The following is an 11,822-nucleotide window of genomic DNA, read 5'->3' as shown; positions in this document are numbered from 1 at the left end:
AAATAATATCCAAAATACTTGACAGATACGATGTCCTACTGGGCAGTGTAGAGGGTGATTTCCCCATGACTAATGCCCAACCGCCCGAGACCTCAGCTTCACTCCATACTGATAAAATTCCGATCCCGGCTGTGGAATTACCAACCTGGACTGAAGCCCGCATACTGCCAGTTCCATATCCTCAGAGTCACCAGCCCAATATTATCACCCATACACAGACGCTTTGGCGCGGGCGATTTGCCGTGGTGTTCCTGCCATGTCCGATTCACAGACTAGGGTGGAACTGGAACCTAATGACCCTCTGCCGGGGCCGGGGCTCAGGCTGATTCACCGGTCTGTGTGGAGGATGCGGATACACTTCAGCCTGTCCCCAGCAGCTATAACCGAGCACATTTGATCACAATCTTCCTGCTGTGTGGGATCTTGCCCAGCACAGCTGGCTGCCATGTTTCCCGCAGTGTCGCAGGAACAAAATGTAAAATTACAAAGTAGAAAACGCTGGGAACTCAGTACATCAGACTACATCTCTGAACGGTGAAATGGTGGAAGTCCCAGTTCCAGAACTGAGACTGTCCAAGATCTGCTGAGCGTCTCCAGTATTTTTCTCCTCCTTACTTTAAAATTCCTGCAACTGTAGTATTTCCTTCCTCTTCATTTTAATGCACAGGTAGTAACTGATTGCCACCCTTGACTGTCAATGCCACTCCACCCCAACCAATGTGTCAGTTGTCAGTTCATTCTGACCCTGGTGTAACACAGCCCATACAGTCAATGCTCACAGCATCCTTTCCCCCCACTATCGCTCTGTGCATTTGCCCCTGAGGCCGCTGTCTCTGCGCTGAGAGGCCGTGACCACAGAACCAGTGAAACACTCGCTGCAGCTCTGACGGGCCGTCACCATGGAAACAGAGGAAGTGGCTCACTGAAAATAACCTAAAAAGGAAATAACAAACTCACCATGTGATACAAGTGTTATGACAAAGACGAACACTGCAGCCATTTTGTAGGGGTGAAACTAAAATTGAAATGGCCGCTTTTACCCCGCCGCGTTCAAATAACCCTCTGTCTGAACGGGGGAAACATGCTTCTACTCATACACGTGAAGCAGTGACCCGAGGGTGAGATCACTCTGTTTAACCCTCGCTGTCTGCAAGCACACAACGGGCCGAACGGCCGCTTCCGGTGTGATGGAAGCGTGTAAAACAATTACCGATCCCAGGCGTCGATCCAGGTGAAGTCTGGATCCGCTACCGGGCCGGGTGATGGAGGTAAAGTTCCCCAGGTACATCTTAATGCGTGTGTTTAATCTCGGCATCACCACCTCATCCCGCTCCTGGGAGCAGAACACCAGGGGCTGAGCGGCAGCTCATCTCAGGCGGTTCGGCGTGAAGGTCCCATAACCCGGACCGACCACGACAGGTTGGATCCAGGAAGCGGGACGAGGCCGCCAGTTCGAGGAAGTTAACGGGACTCTCTGCCCGACATCAGGTACCCTCAACCACCCCCCTCCCGCGAATCGGCTTCAGTACTCACCGATGGGAAATTGTTGGTCGCGTTCACCCCTAATGACCCCAATGCTCACTGATGAGAACTTGATTAATTTGTCCCGCAAAGAGCGATCGGTACACCAGCTCCCCGCCGACGACCCGCTTCGACAGAGGACGGAAAGAAAAGCACCGCCCATCCGGAGACTGTGAGAGCGGGGCGGGGCCTCGGAAGCGAAAACCTCAGATGCTGCGGATCTGTGTTTGAAATGGGAGCCAGACGCTGGATCACGTGACGGGTGGAGGGACTCCCTCCTGAACCGGGGACTCTGCTCCTCGCCCCTCACACACTGCCCGACCTACCTGCCGCATTTTAAACCTTATTTCATACTTACACCAGCTACATTTTTAATTTTCCCCTCTGTATCTTTCCCGTCCCCATTGCTCCGCCTCCCTGTTCCTGGAGCTTTGCGGGTTCGATTCCATCACGGTCCGATACACAATGCCCACCCGAACAGGAATTGCGCAGTTTTCATTGAAATCACTTGTATGTTTATAAACAGTAATTTCTATTCACAATCCTCCGGAACCTCACTGGACAGGAACACTGTAACACCAAGTGAGAAACAGCAGGAGGAGTCTGTTCAGCTCCTCAAACCAAAAACAAGATGGCGGCTGCTCTCCAATCTCAGCCCACATGTTTCTCCCCGATCCTCATTTCCTCGATCCCTTCGGTCTCCACACATCTGCCGGCCTCTGATTTATGTGAAGACGATCACTGAGACTTCATCGTCCTCCAGGAATCAGTCTGGTGAATCTCTAAATCAAACAATCTCTAACTTCTTATAATCCTCCATGGAATTAAATTCTATTTCTGCACAACACACCTCCCACCCCTGTCACTATTTCCACTTTGCCCTCACCTGGATCCACCTCTGTCTCCCCAGCTCTTGCCCCATCCCCACCCCTCACCGCTTTTCTCTGAATATTTCCTGTCCACTATCAGTCCAGTGGGAGGGTCTCGGCCAGAAATGTTGACGGTCCATTTCCCTCCTCAGCCGCTGCCCGACCCACTGCGTTCCTCCGGCAGTTTGTTCTTTGGTCAGTATAACCCGTGTTAGTATGGGGAGCGGGATTTTACACCAAATATTCTGCAGATGCTGGGGTCTAAGAAACACACACAACACGCTGGAGGATCTCAGCAGTTCGGGCAGCTTCCGTGGAAACGAGCAGTCAATGTTTCGGGCCGAGACCCTTCGGCAGGACTGAGAGGGAGGGGGCAGGAGCACTATAAAGACGGTGGGGGAGGGAGGAAAGGAGAAGGCTGGTAGGTGCCAGGTGCAAAAACAAACAGTAAGGGGAAAGATCAAAGGGTGGGGGAGGGGAAACAGGGAGGGGTTAGGCAGGAAAGGTGAAGAAGGACTGTAAGGGAAAAGCACAATGTGTAGTAGAAGAAGGCAGAATTATGAGAGAAGTGATATTTGTGGCAAATATGATTTTATGATATGAATGTACAATATCTGATGTATATCTTATGGATATGTTTGTTTGATTATGAAGTTCAATAAAAATTAAATTGCAAAAAAAGTAAATTTTACGATGACACAAAGATTGGGGTGTTGTGGATAGTGTGGAGGGCTGTCGAGGTTACAGCGGGACATTGATACGATGCAAACCTGTGCTGAAAAGTGGCAGAGGGCGTTCAACCCAGATAATTGTGAGATGGTTCATTTTGGTAGATCAAAACATCATGGCAGAATGTCGTATTAATGGCAAGACTCTTGGCAGTGTGGAGGATCAGAGGGATCTTGGGGTCCGAGTCCATAGGACACTCAATGCAGCTGCGCAGGTTGACTCTGTGGTTAAGAAGGCGTACGGTGTATTGGCCTTCATCAACCATGGGATGAATTCAAGAGTCAAGAGGTAAAGTTACAGCTATATAGGATCCTGGTCAGACCCCACTTGAAGTACTGGACTCAGTCCTGATCCCCTCAGTACTGAAAGGATGTGGAAACTATACAAAGTTTTCAGAAGAGATTTACAAGGATTTTTTCTGGATTTGGGAGCAAGCCTTATGAGAATACGTTGAGTGAACTCGGACTTTTCTATTTGGAGCGACGGAGAATGAGAGGAGACCTGATAGAGTCATTGATAGTGTGGATAATCAGAGGTTTTACCAGGGCTGAAATGGCAACCACGATAGGGCAGTTTTAAGGTGCTTGGAAGTAGGTACCGAGGAGATGTCAGGGATTTTTATTTCTTTTTATTTTTTTTACGAAGAGAGTGCTGAATGCGTAAAATGGGCAGCTGCTGATGGAGGCCGATAGAATCATAGAAAACTTACAGCACAATACAGACCCTTTACCCCACAAAGTTATGCCGAACATTTCCCTACCTTCGAAATTACTAGGCGTATCCATAGCCCTTTATGTTTCTGAGCTCCATGTACCTATCCAAAGGGCTATTGAAAGATCCTAAGATATACACCTCCACCACCGTTTCCGGCGGCCCATTCCACGCACTTACCACTCTCTGAGTAAAAAACTCACCTCAAAATCTCCTCTGTACCTTCTCCCCAGCTCCTTAAACCTGTGTCCTCCTTTCAGTCCTGGGGAAAAAAATAACTTTTGACTATCCACATGATAAATCCCTCTCATCATCTTGTAAACCTCTATCACGTCACCACGCATCCTCTGCCGCTTCAAGGAGAAAAGACCGAGTTCACTCAAGCTATTCTCATAAGAGATGCTCCCCAATCCAGGCAACATCCTTGTAAATCTCCTCTGCACCCTTTCTATGGCTTCCACATCCTTCCTTTAGTGTGGCGACCAGAACTGAGCACAGTACTCCAAGTGAGCTCTGACCAGGGTCCTCTATAGCTGCAACATTACCTCTCGGCTCCTAAATTCAATCCAACGATTGATGAAGGCCAACACACCGTACGCCTTCTTAACCATAGAGCCAAACTGCGCAGATGTTTTGATCGTCCTGTGGCCTCGGACCCCAAGATCCCTCTGAGCTTCCACACTCACAACAGTCTTACCATTAATACTATATTCTGCCACCATATTTGACCTACCAAATTGAACAACTTCACACTTATCAGGGTTGAACTCCATTTACAACTTCTCAGCTCAGTTTTGCAGCCTATCAGTGTCCCGCTGTACTTTCTGACACTATCCACAACACCTCCAACGTTTGTGTCATCATTTAAACTCAGTCTTTCACAATTCCTGACATTCAATCTTTGAAAACATTCGGTCAGTTAAGATCACTACTTTATTTTAAGAATGTGTAATGTCAGGATAATGGTGGAGAGAATGATCTATTTCAGCTTTTATTCCTTTCATCACTCCGGAGATTACCGTCACTGCAATTTCCAAGAGTAACTGGGACATGAACAAGCTGAGCTCGTCGAACTACATCCCACATCACGCCTTCCCCGCATCCCAGGAATTCCTCAAACATCGGCACTGCCCAGCCTCTAGTCAGTGCCCCAATGCCACAATCCCGACACTGAGAGGAATGGGGGCAGATTTCAGATGTGGCGCTTGATAATGGCCTCTCTCTCTATCAGTAGAAATTTGAAAATAGGAAGGGGAGGAGGAAATGCGAAATGATAGGAGAAGACCGGAGGGGTTGGGATGAAGCTGAGAGCTGGAAAGGTGATTGGCAAAAGGGATACAGAGCTGGAGAAGGGAGAGGATCATGGGATGGGATGCCTCGGGAGAAAGAAAGGGGGAGGGGAGCACCCGAGGGAGATTGAGAACAAGCAGAGTGATGGGCAGAGAGAGAGAGAAAAAAAGGGGAAAAAAGAGGAGGTGGAAAAACTAAATACATCCGGGAAGGGGTAAGAAGGGGAGGGGGTCATTAATGGAAGTTAGAGAAGTCAATGTTCATGCCATCGGTTCGGAGGCTACTCAGACGGTATAAAAAGGGTTGTTCCTCCATCCTGAGTGTGGCTTCATCTTGACAGTAGAGGAGGCCATGGATAGACATATCAGAATGGGAATGGGACGTGGAATTCAAATGTGTGGCCACTGGGAGATCCTGCTTTCTCTGGTGGACCGAGTGTAGGTTTTCAGCGAAACGGTCTCCTAGTCTGCGTCGGATCTCACCAATATATAAAAGGCCACACTGGGAGCACCGGACACAGTATACAACACCAGCCGACTCACAGGTGAAGTGTCGCCTCACCTGGAAGGACTGTCTGGGGCCCTGAATGGTGGTGAGGGAGGAAGTGTAAGGGCAGGTGTAGCACATGTTCCGTTTACAAGCATAAGCGCCAGGACGGAGATCGGTGGGAAGGGATGGGGGGGGACGAGTGGACAAGGGAGTCGCGTAGGGAGCGATCCCTGCGAAAAGCAGAAGTTGGGGTAGGGGGAGGGAAAGATGTGATTGCTAGTGGGACCCCCGTTGGAGGTGGCGGAAGTTACGAAGAATTATACGTTGGACCCTGAGGCTTGTGGGATAGTACGTGATTACAACGGGAGCCCTATTCCGAGTTGGGTGGTGGGCGTCTGGAGTGAAGGCAGATGGGAGGGAAATGGGAGAGATGCGTTTGAGAGCAGAGTTGAAGGTGGAAGAAGGAAAGTCCCTTTGTTTAATAAAGGTAGACATCTTCTTCGTCCTGGAATGAAAAACCTCATCCTGAGAGCAGACGCGGCGGAGACGGAGGAATTGTGAGAAGGGGATAGCATTTTTTCAAGAGACAGGGAGGGAAGAGGAATAGTCCAGGTAACTGTGAGAGTCTGTAGGCTTATAGTAGTTATCAGTAGACAAGCCGTCTGCAGAGCTGGAGACAGAAAGATCAAGAAAGGGGAGGGAGGTGTCGGAAACGGACCAGGTAGATTTGAGTGCAGGGTGAAAGTTGGAGGCAAAGTTAATGAAGTCAACGAGCTCAGCAGGCGTGCAGAAGGCAGCGTCAATGCAGTCGTCGATGTAGCGAAGGAAAAGAGGGGAACGGATACCCGTACAGACTTGGAATATGGACTGTTTCACCCTAGCCAGCATAAAGCTGGGCATAATTTGTGATAGATTTGGCGTTTGCTCGTCTGTTAATATGAAGATGCTACTTACCGTCGCCCGATCGACACCGTTCCCATAACAACAAGAAAATGCTGGAGGGAATTAGGTGGTTGGGCAGAGGAATAAATATTCGATGTTTCGGGTCGAGAAATTCCTCTTGATAGATGGTGTCTGACCTTCTGGGTTATTCCAGCAAATAGTTCTGCAGACTCTCTCGTGTTTGCTATTTCCATTGTGTTATTTTAATATCACACACATTCTGCATTGCTGCTATATCTGTATCAACATTCGGATTCCTTACTCAACATCAGCGCTGCCTCTTGTCCTTTGACCTGCTGTAATAATGAGCACCCAACCCGGTCATCTTACAGCCGTATCTCTGTAACCGCTAATGCGCCGGACTCAAAGAGAACGCTTTCGGAATAGTTAAAGAAAACTATCCAGGCTTCCATATCGACACTCATATGCCTTGGAAGGACCTCATTAAATTGGCTAGAGTCACGCTGCAGTCAGAGCTGTTCTTGTAAACATGCCGGGAATAAATTGGCCTCTCGCCCACCGAGCCTTCTGCCGCACGCAGTGAAATAATGGCTTGCGTTCCGCAATGCCGCCTGCCGCTTTCTGTAACTGCTCACCCCCACTGTTTGATATGTATCGGGTCTTTGAATAGAATCAAGCAACACGCACAAAATGCTGGTGCAACGCAGCAGGCCAGGCAGCACCAACAGGGAGAAGCGCTGTCGACGTTTCGGGCCGAGACCCTTCGTCAGGTCCCGGCTCGAACCGCCGACAGCGCTTCTCCTAATAGATGTTGCCTGGCCTGCTGCGTTCCACCAGCATTTTGTGTGTTTTGCTTGAATTTCCAGCCTCTGCAGATTTGCTCGTGTTTGCCTTTGAACAGAATCATAGTATTTGCTGCTACGGGACTTTCAGGAGATCAGCTCAGAAGCACCGACAATAAACACCGTCTCAAAGAGAAAACAACACACAGTCATCAGAAACGGCAAGTTTTGGTGAAAGGGAACTCATGTTACATGAACGGCTCATTGTAACGCTAACTTTGCAATTGTAACACCTGCTTAGAAAAATGTTCCTGATCTCAACCATCTGGTGTTCATTCTTCTCGCAGCATGATGTCCCTGCTAACATTGATGTACAATCGTGCCCACTTTGCATTACTTCTACCTTTATATCAACGTTGAAAAAAAACTCGGAACCCTCACGTAACGTCGACGTCGCCTCTTTCCTTTTGAACTGCTGTTCCCTCTCAGAATTCGTGTGATCTGTAACAATAAACACCGAGACCCAGTCATCATACAGTCATTTCTTCGTAATCGCTATTTAAATATGATGCTTTCGGAATAGTTAAAAAAAAATCTATTGAGGCTTCCATATCGATACAAAGAAGAGCTTAAAAGAGCTGAGAAAAAGTTTTGCATAACATACATCTGGCACTAAGAAGAGCAAAAACAAAGCAGGGTTTTGATTTTGAGAAACACGGAGAGGACGCTAACTGGGAAGTACAGAGAACTGGGCCGGGCGGGGAGAACAGAGCCAGATCATGATAATTCTCGTGGCGAAAGCGGTGCAGTAGGAGGGTATATAAACGTGAATTCTGCAAACACACTGTCAGCCGGAGAGTTTGGATTGAGTGCAACTGTGAGCGGATATTCAGAAATGTTTTTGATAAACTATCAGACTGGAACAACGTGACGCTCACTTGCTGCTCCGGGGGAAAATAGAAGAGTTAATTTACCGAATGGCTAATTTACCGAGAATAAATATTAGAATAATAAAAATTAGAAATATTATTAATAAATATTAGAATAATTTAGAGCAATTTACCAGGGCATTCGACAGATTCCCACATCAAGAAGGTTCAGGGGCTTAACATTATGGAAGAGATGGTAATGTAGCTTCGGAATCGGCATCCTGGGAGATGCCAGTAGATAGTGGTAGAAAATGTTGTGGTCCGCGGACTGGAGACCAGAGACTGGTGGGGTTCCGCGGGGTTCGGTGCTGGGTCCATTGTTGTTTATCATCTCTGTTAGCGATCTGGATGATTTAATTAATTCAATGTTTGTTTTTGGTACAACGACAGGTACTTTATATGTGTGATGGCCCGTCATTTTTAAATAGTTTTCCTGTAACTCTGGAGTCAGATCTTTACTGTAAATATACCCCGCAGAAATCGGCCACTCGGCCCATCCAGCCTTCTGCCCCGTACAATAAAATCATGGCTTTCGCTCCGTAATGCAGCCTGCCGCCTGTCTGTTTCTGTAACCGGTCACCCCCCACCCCCACCAACCCCTTTCCCCACCACCGCCTCCCCCCCCCCGTTTACTGTGTGCCGTGGCCTTGAACAAAATCAAAATCTTTGCTTCTACAGGATGTCGAGCGGATCCGTTGGAAGCACCCACAATAAACACAGTCTCAAAGGGAAAGATAACATGCATTCATCTGAAATGACAAGCTTTGGAAACCGGAAACGTGTTGTCCAAACAGATTTTTCACACGCTTGCTTTGAAATCGGAACCCTTGGTTTCAGATCTGTTTTTAATCGTGGCATAAGCTGTGGAAAATCTCAGTAATGCTGACAAGAAAGTGTAGGATCACAAATGATATCGCCGCCGGATAGGGGTTAAAATGGAGCGAATGAGTTATTGACCACCGATGCAAAACACAAATCATGCATCGATTTGAAATAAAGATCGGAAACATATATCAGAGGCTGAATGATTCTCAACTTAGTTCACTAAGAATATTCAGTCTCCGTGTGGATATATTTTCAAGTCGTTTTCTTCCAACTTCATAGCAGACAATCGGGCGAGGAGCCGGTGCTGCTGTTCTGTGAGACTCACAGCGCGACTTCCTGTGTGCAAGCTGCTGCCCGTCCGCAGGACGGATTCCGACACGCAGACATTCCTCGGATCAGGGAGCGGCGTTTCTGCTGAAAACAAATCCAAACGGTTCAACATTCCTCCCCTCCCTTCAACTGTCAGCAAAGCAGGCTGAATATTGTAGTCAAATCTTACTGTTCCAGGGGGATATCAATAATACGCGGTGACAGAGGAAAGAAAGTTCCCCAGTGTCAGCAATCTGAATGCCGGCTTGTCACAATTGCTATCAGACATTGTGAGTTTCTAATTCATCTCAACACCAAATCATCTGTGGCTTTAATATCTTTCTTTCTATGAAAAATAAAAGTAATGGAATGAGCCGATCTGCCACATTCTTAACTGAGACAATCCAAACAGTAAAATCTCACGTTTTCTCTGTTGTTTTGAGTAGTTAGTTTTAGTGTGTGTGTGTGTGTGTGTGTGTGTGTGACAGAGAGAGAGAGAGAGAGAGAGATCAGAGAGAGAGAGAGAGAGAGAGAGAGAGAGAGAGAGAGAGAGAGAGAGCGAGAGAGAGAGACAGAGACAGAGAGAGAGAGAGAGACAGAGAGATCAGAGAGAGAGAGAGAGAGAGAGAGAGAGAGAGAGAGAGAGAGAGAGAGAGAGAGAGAGAGATCAGAGACGGAACCCTGCCCCGTGGGACATTTCGGATATCACTGTCGGTGTGAAACGTTCTACAGTACTGATTCAGTAGAAACCAACAGGACAATGTTTTGATTGAAGGTAACGACGTCGCTTCTCCTAATCCGTTTGGTCAGTAATTAATTCGTTAACGTGAACATTTCAGAGCTCCTTCGTGCCATTGAATTCCCTCCCGGTCCGAACCCCGCTGTGAACGCTCCCTGGGTCTGAGGAATCGGAGACAACACTTACTGCGATGTTGAAACCGGACGGAGTTCAGTGCGGTCCCGGGTGAGCGGTGTGCTCACCATGTACAGAGATTTCAGTCTAAGCTGCTCCCTCCGAGGCTACTTGTTTATACAGTGTCCATTACAGATACACTGGTCCGATTGAGCTGCAATAAGCGTACATGGCCACAGTTCTGGTGCGCGCACCCTCGGCGGCCCGGGGTATGTCCGGCAGCGGGGGGAGATGGAACTGGGGGTAAATGGAGGAAACACGGACAGGAATATCAAAGGCCACGTTAACCGTCTCTCGCGGACGCGGGTAAGTTCTAGCTGAACTTCCGCGTAGGTCAAACAATTTCCCTCCTTGCAGTTCCATCACAACCAATGGGGCGGAGGTTCTTTGTTTAATTCAGCGAATCCCAGACCGAGGATTTTATCCATCTCGGGTTCTAGGAGGTTCTGAGCTCCACCCTGTGTGAGAACGGGGCTTCCCAGCGCAGGACGAGCTTCAACTCGAACATCACTCACTTGTCCCGGTGCAGGGCGTCGCCTTCTGCTGAACTCAAACAAACATGTTCGAAAAATCAATGTTGGTTTTTATTTCAGCGACAGGTACTTTATATGTGTGATGGCCTGTCATTTTTAAATAGTTTTCCAGTAACTCTGGAGTCAGATCTTTACGGTAAATATACCCCGCAGAAATCGGCCACTCGGCCCATCCAGCCTTCTGCCCCGTACAATAAAATCATGGCTTTCGCTCCGTAATGCAGCCTGCCGCCTGTCTGTTTCTGTAACCGGTCACCCCCCACCCCCACCAACCCGTTTTCCCACCACCGCCTCCACCCCCGCTGTTTACTCTGTGCCGTGGCCTTGAATAGAGTCAAAATCTTTGCTTCTACAGGATGTCGAGCGGATCAGTTGGAAGCCCCCACAATAAACACAGTCTCAAAGGGAAAGATAACATGCATTCATCTGAAATGCAAGCAAGCTTTGGAAACGGGAAACGTGTTGTCCAAACAGACTTTTCACACGCTTGCTTTGAAATCGGAACCCTTGGTTTCAGATCAGTTTTTAATCGTGGCATAAGCTGTGGAAAATCTCAGTAATGCTGACAAGAAAGTGTAGGATCACAAATAATATCGCCGCCGGAAGGGGGTTAAAAGGGAGCGAATGAGTTAATAATCACCGATGCAAAACACAGATAATGCATCGATTTGAAATAAAGATCGGAAACAAATATCAGAAGCTGAATTATTCTCACCTTAATTCACTAACATTCAGTCTCCGTGTGGATATACTGTCAAGTTGTTTTCTTCCAACTTCATAGCAGAGAATCGGGCGAGGAGCCGGTGCTGCTGTTCTGTGAGACTCACAGCGCGACTTTCTGTGTGCAAGCTGCTGCCCGTCCGCAGGACGGATTCCGACACGCAGACATTCCTCGGATCAGGGAGCGGCGTTTCTGCTGAAAACAAATCCAAACGGTTCAACATTCCTCCCCTCCCTTCAACTGTCAGCAAAGCAGGCTGAATATTGTAGTCAAATCTTACTGTTCCAGGGGGATATCA

The 11,822-nt window shown here is 48.0% G+C and overlaps 2 long non-coding RNA genes across 3 annotated transcripts in view; both read right to left on the bottom strand.

Moving 5' to 3' along the window:
* Positions 1 to 2,775: 2,775 nt before the first annotated feature.
* The window catches only part of LOC140719931 (uncharacterized), a 10,094-nt gene continuing 1,047 nt past the window's right edge, over positions 2,776 to 11,822 (bottom strand). The window contains exons 2-4 of one of the 2 annotated variants that reach the window (XR_012097047.1): positions 11,519 to 11,719; positions 7,698 to 7,795; positions 2,776 to 4,092 (exon numbers count right to left, since the gene is read on the bottom strand). This is a non-coding gene — a long non-coding RNA (uncharacterized lncRNA). Of the gene's footprint in view, positions 4,093 to 7,624; positions 7,796 to 11,518; positions 11,720 to 11,822 lie in introns of those variants that run through there. The other variant, XR_012097046.1, reaches the window with a different exon arrangement.
* Positions 9,035 to 10,616, bottom strand: LOC140719932 (uncharacterized). Its single transcript, XR_012097048.1, has 2 exons — positions 10,283 to 10,616; positions 9,035 to 9,462 (listed from the first exon to the last, which is right to left on the bottom strand). It is a non-coding gene; the product is annotated as an uncharacterized lncRNA (long non-coding RNA).

The sequence above is a fragment of the Hemitrygon akajei genome, unplaced genomic scaffold (assembly GCF_048418815.1).
Source record: "Hemitrygon akajei unplaced genomic scaffold, sHemAka1.3 Scf000033, whole genome shotgun sequence".
Classification (NCBI taxonomy): domain Eukaryota; kingdom Metazoa; phylum Chordata; class Chondrichthyes; order Myliobatiformes; family Dasyatidae; genus Hemitrygon; species Hemitrygon akajei.
This window is presented reverse-complemented; position numbering and strand designations above follow the sequence as displayed.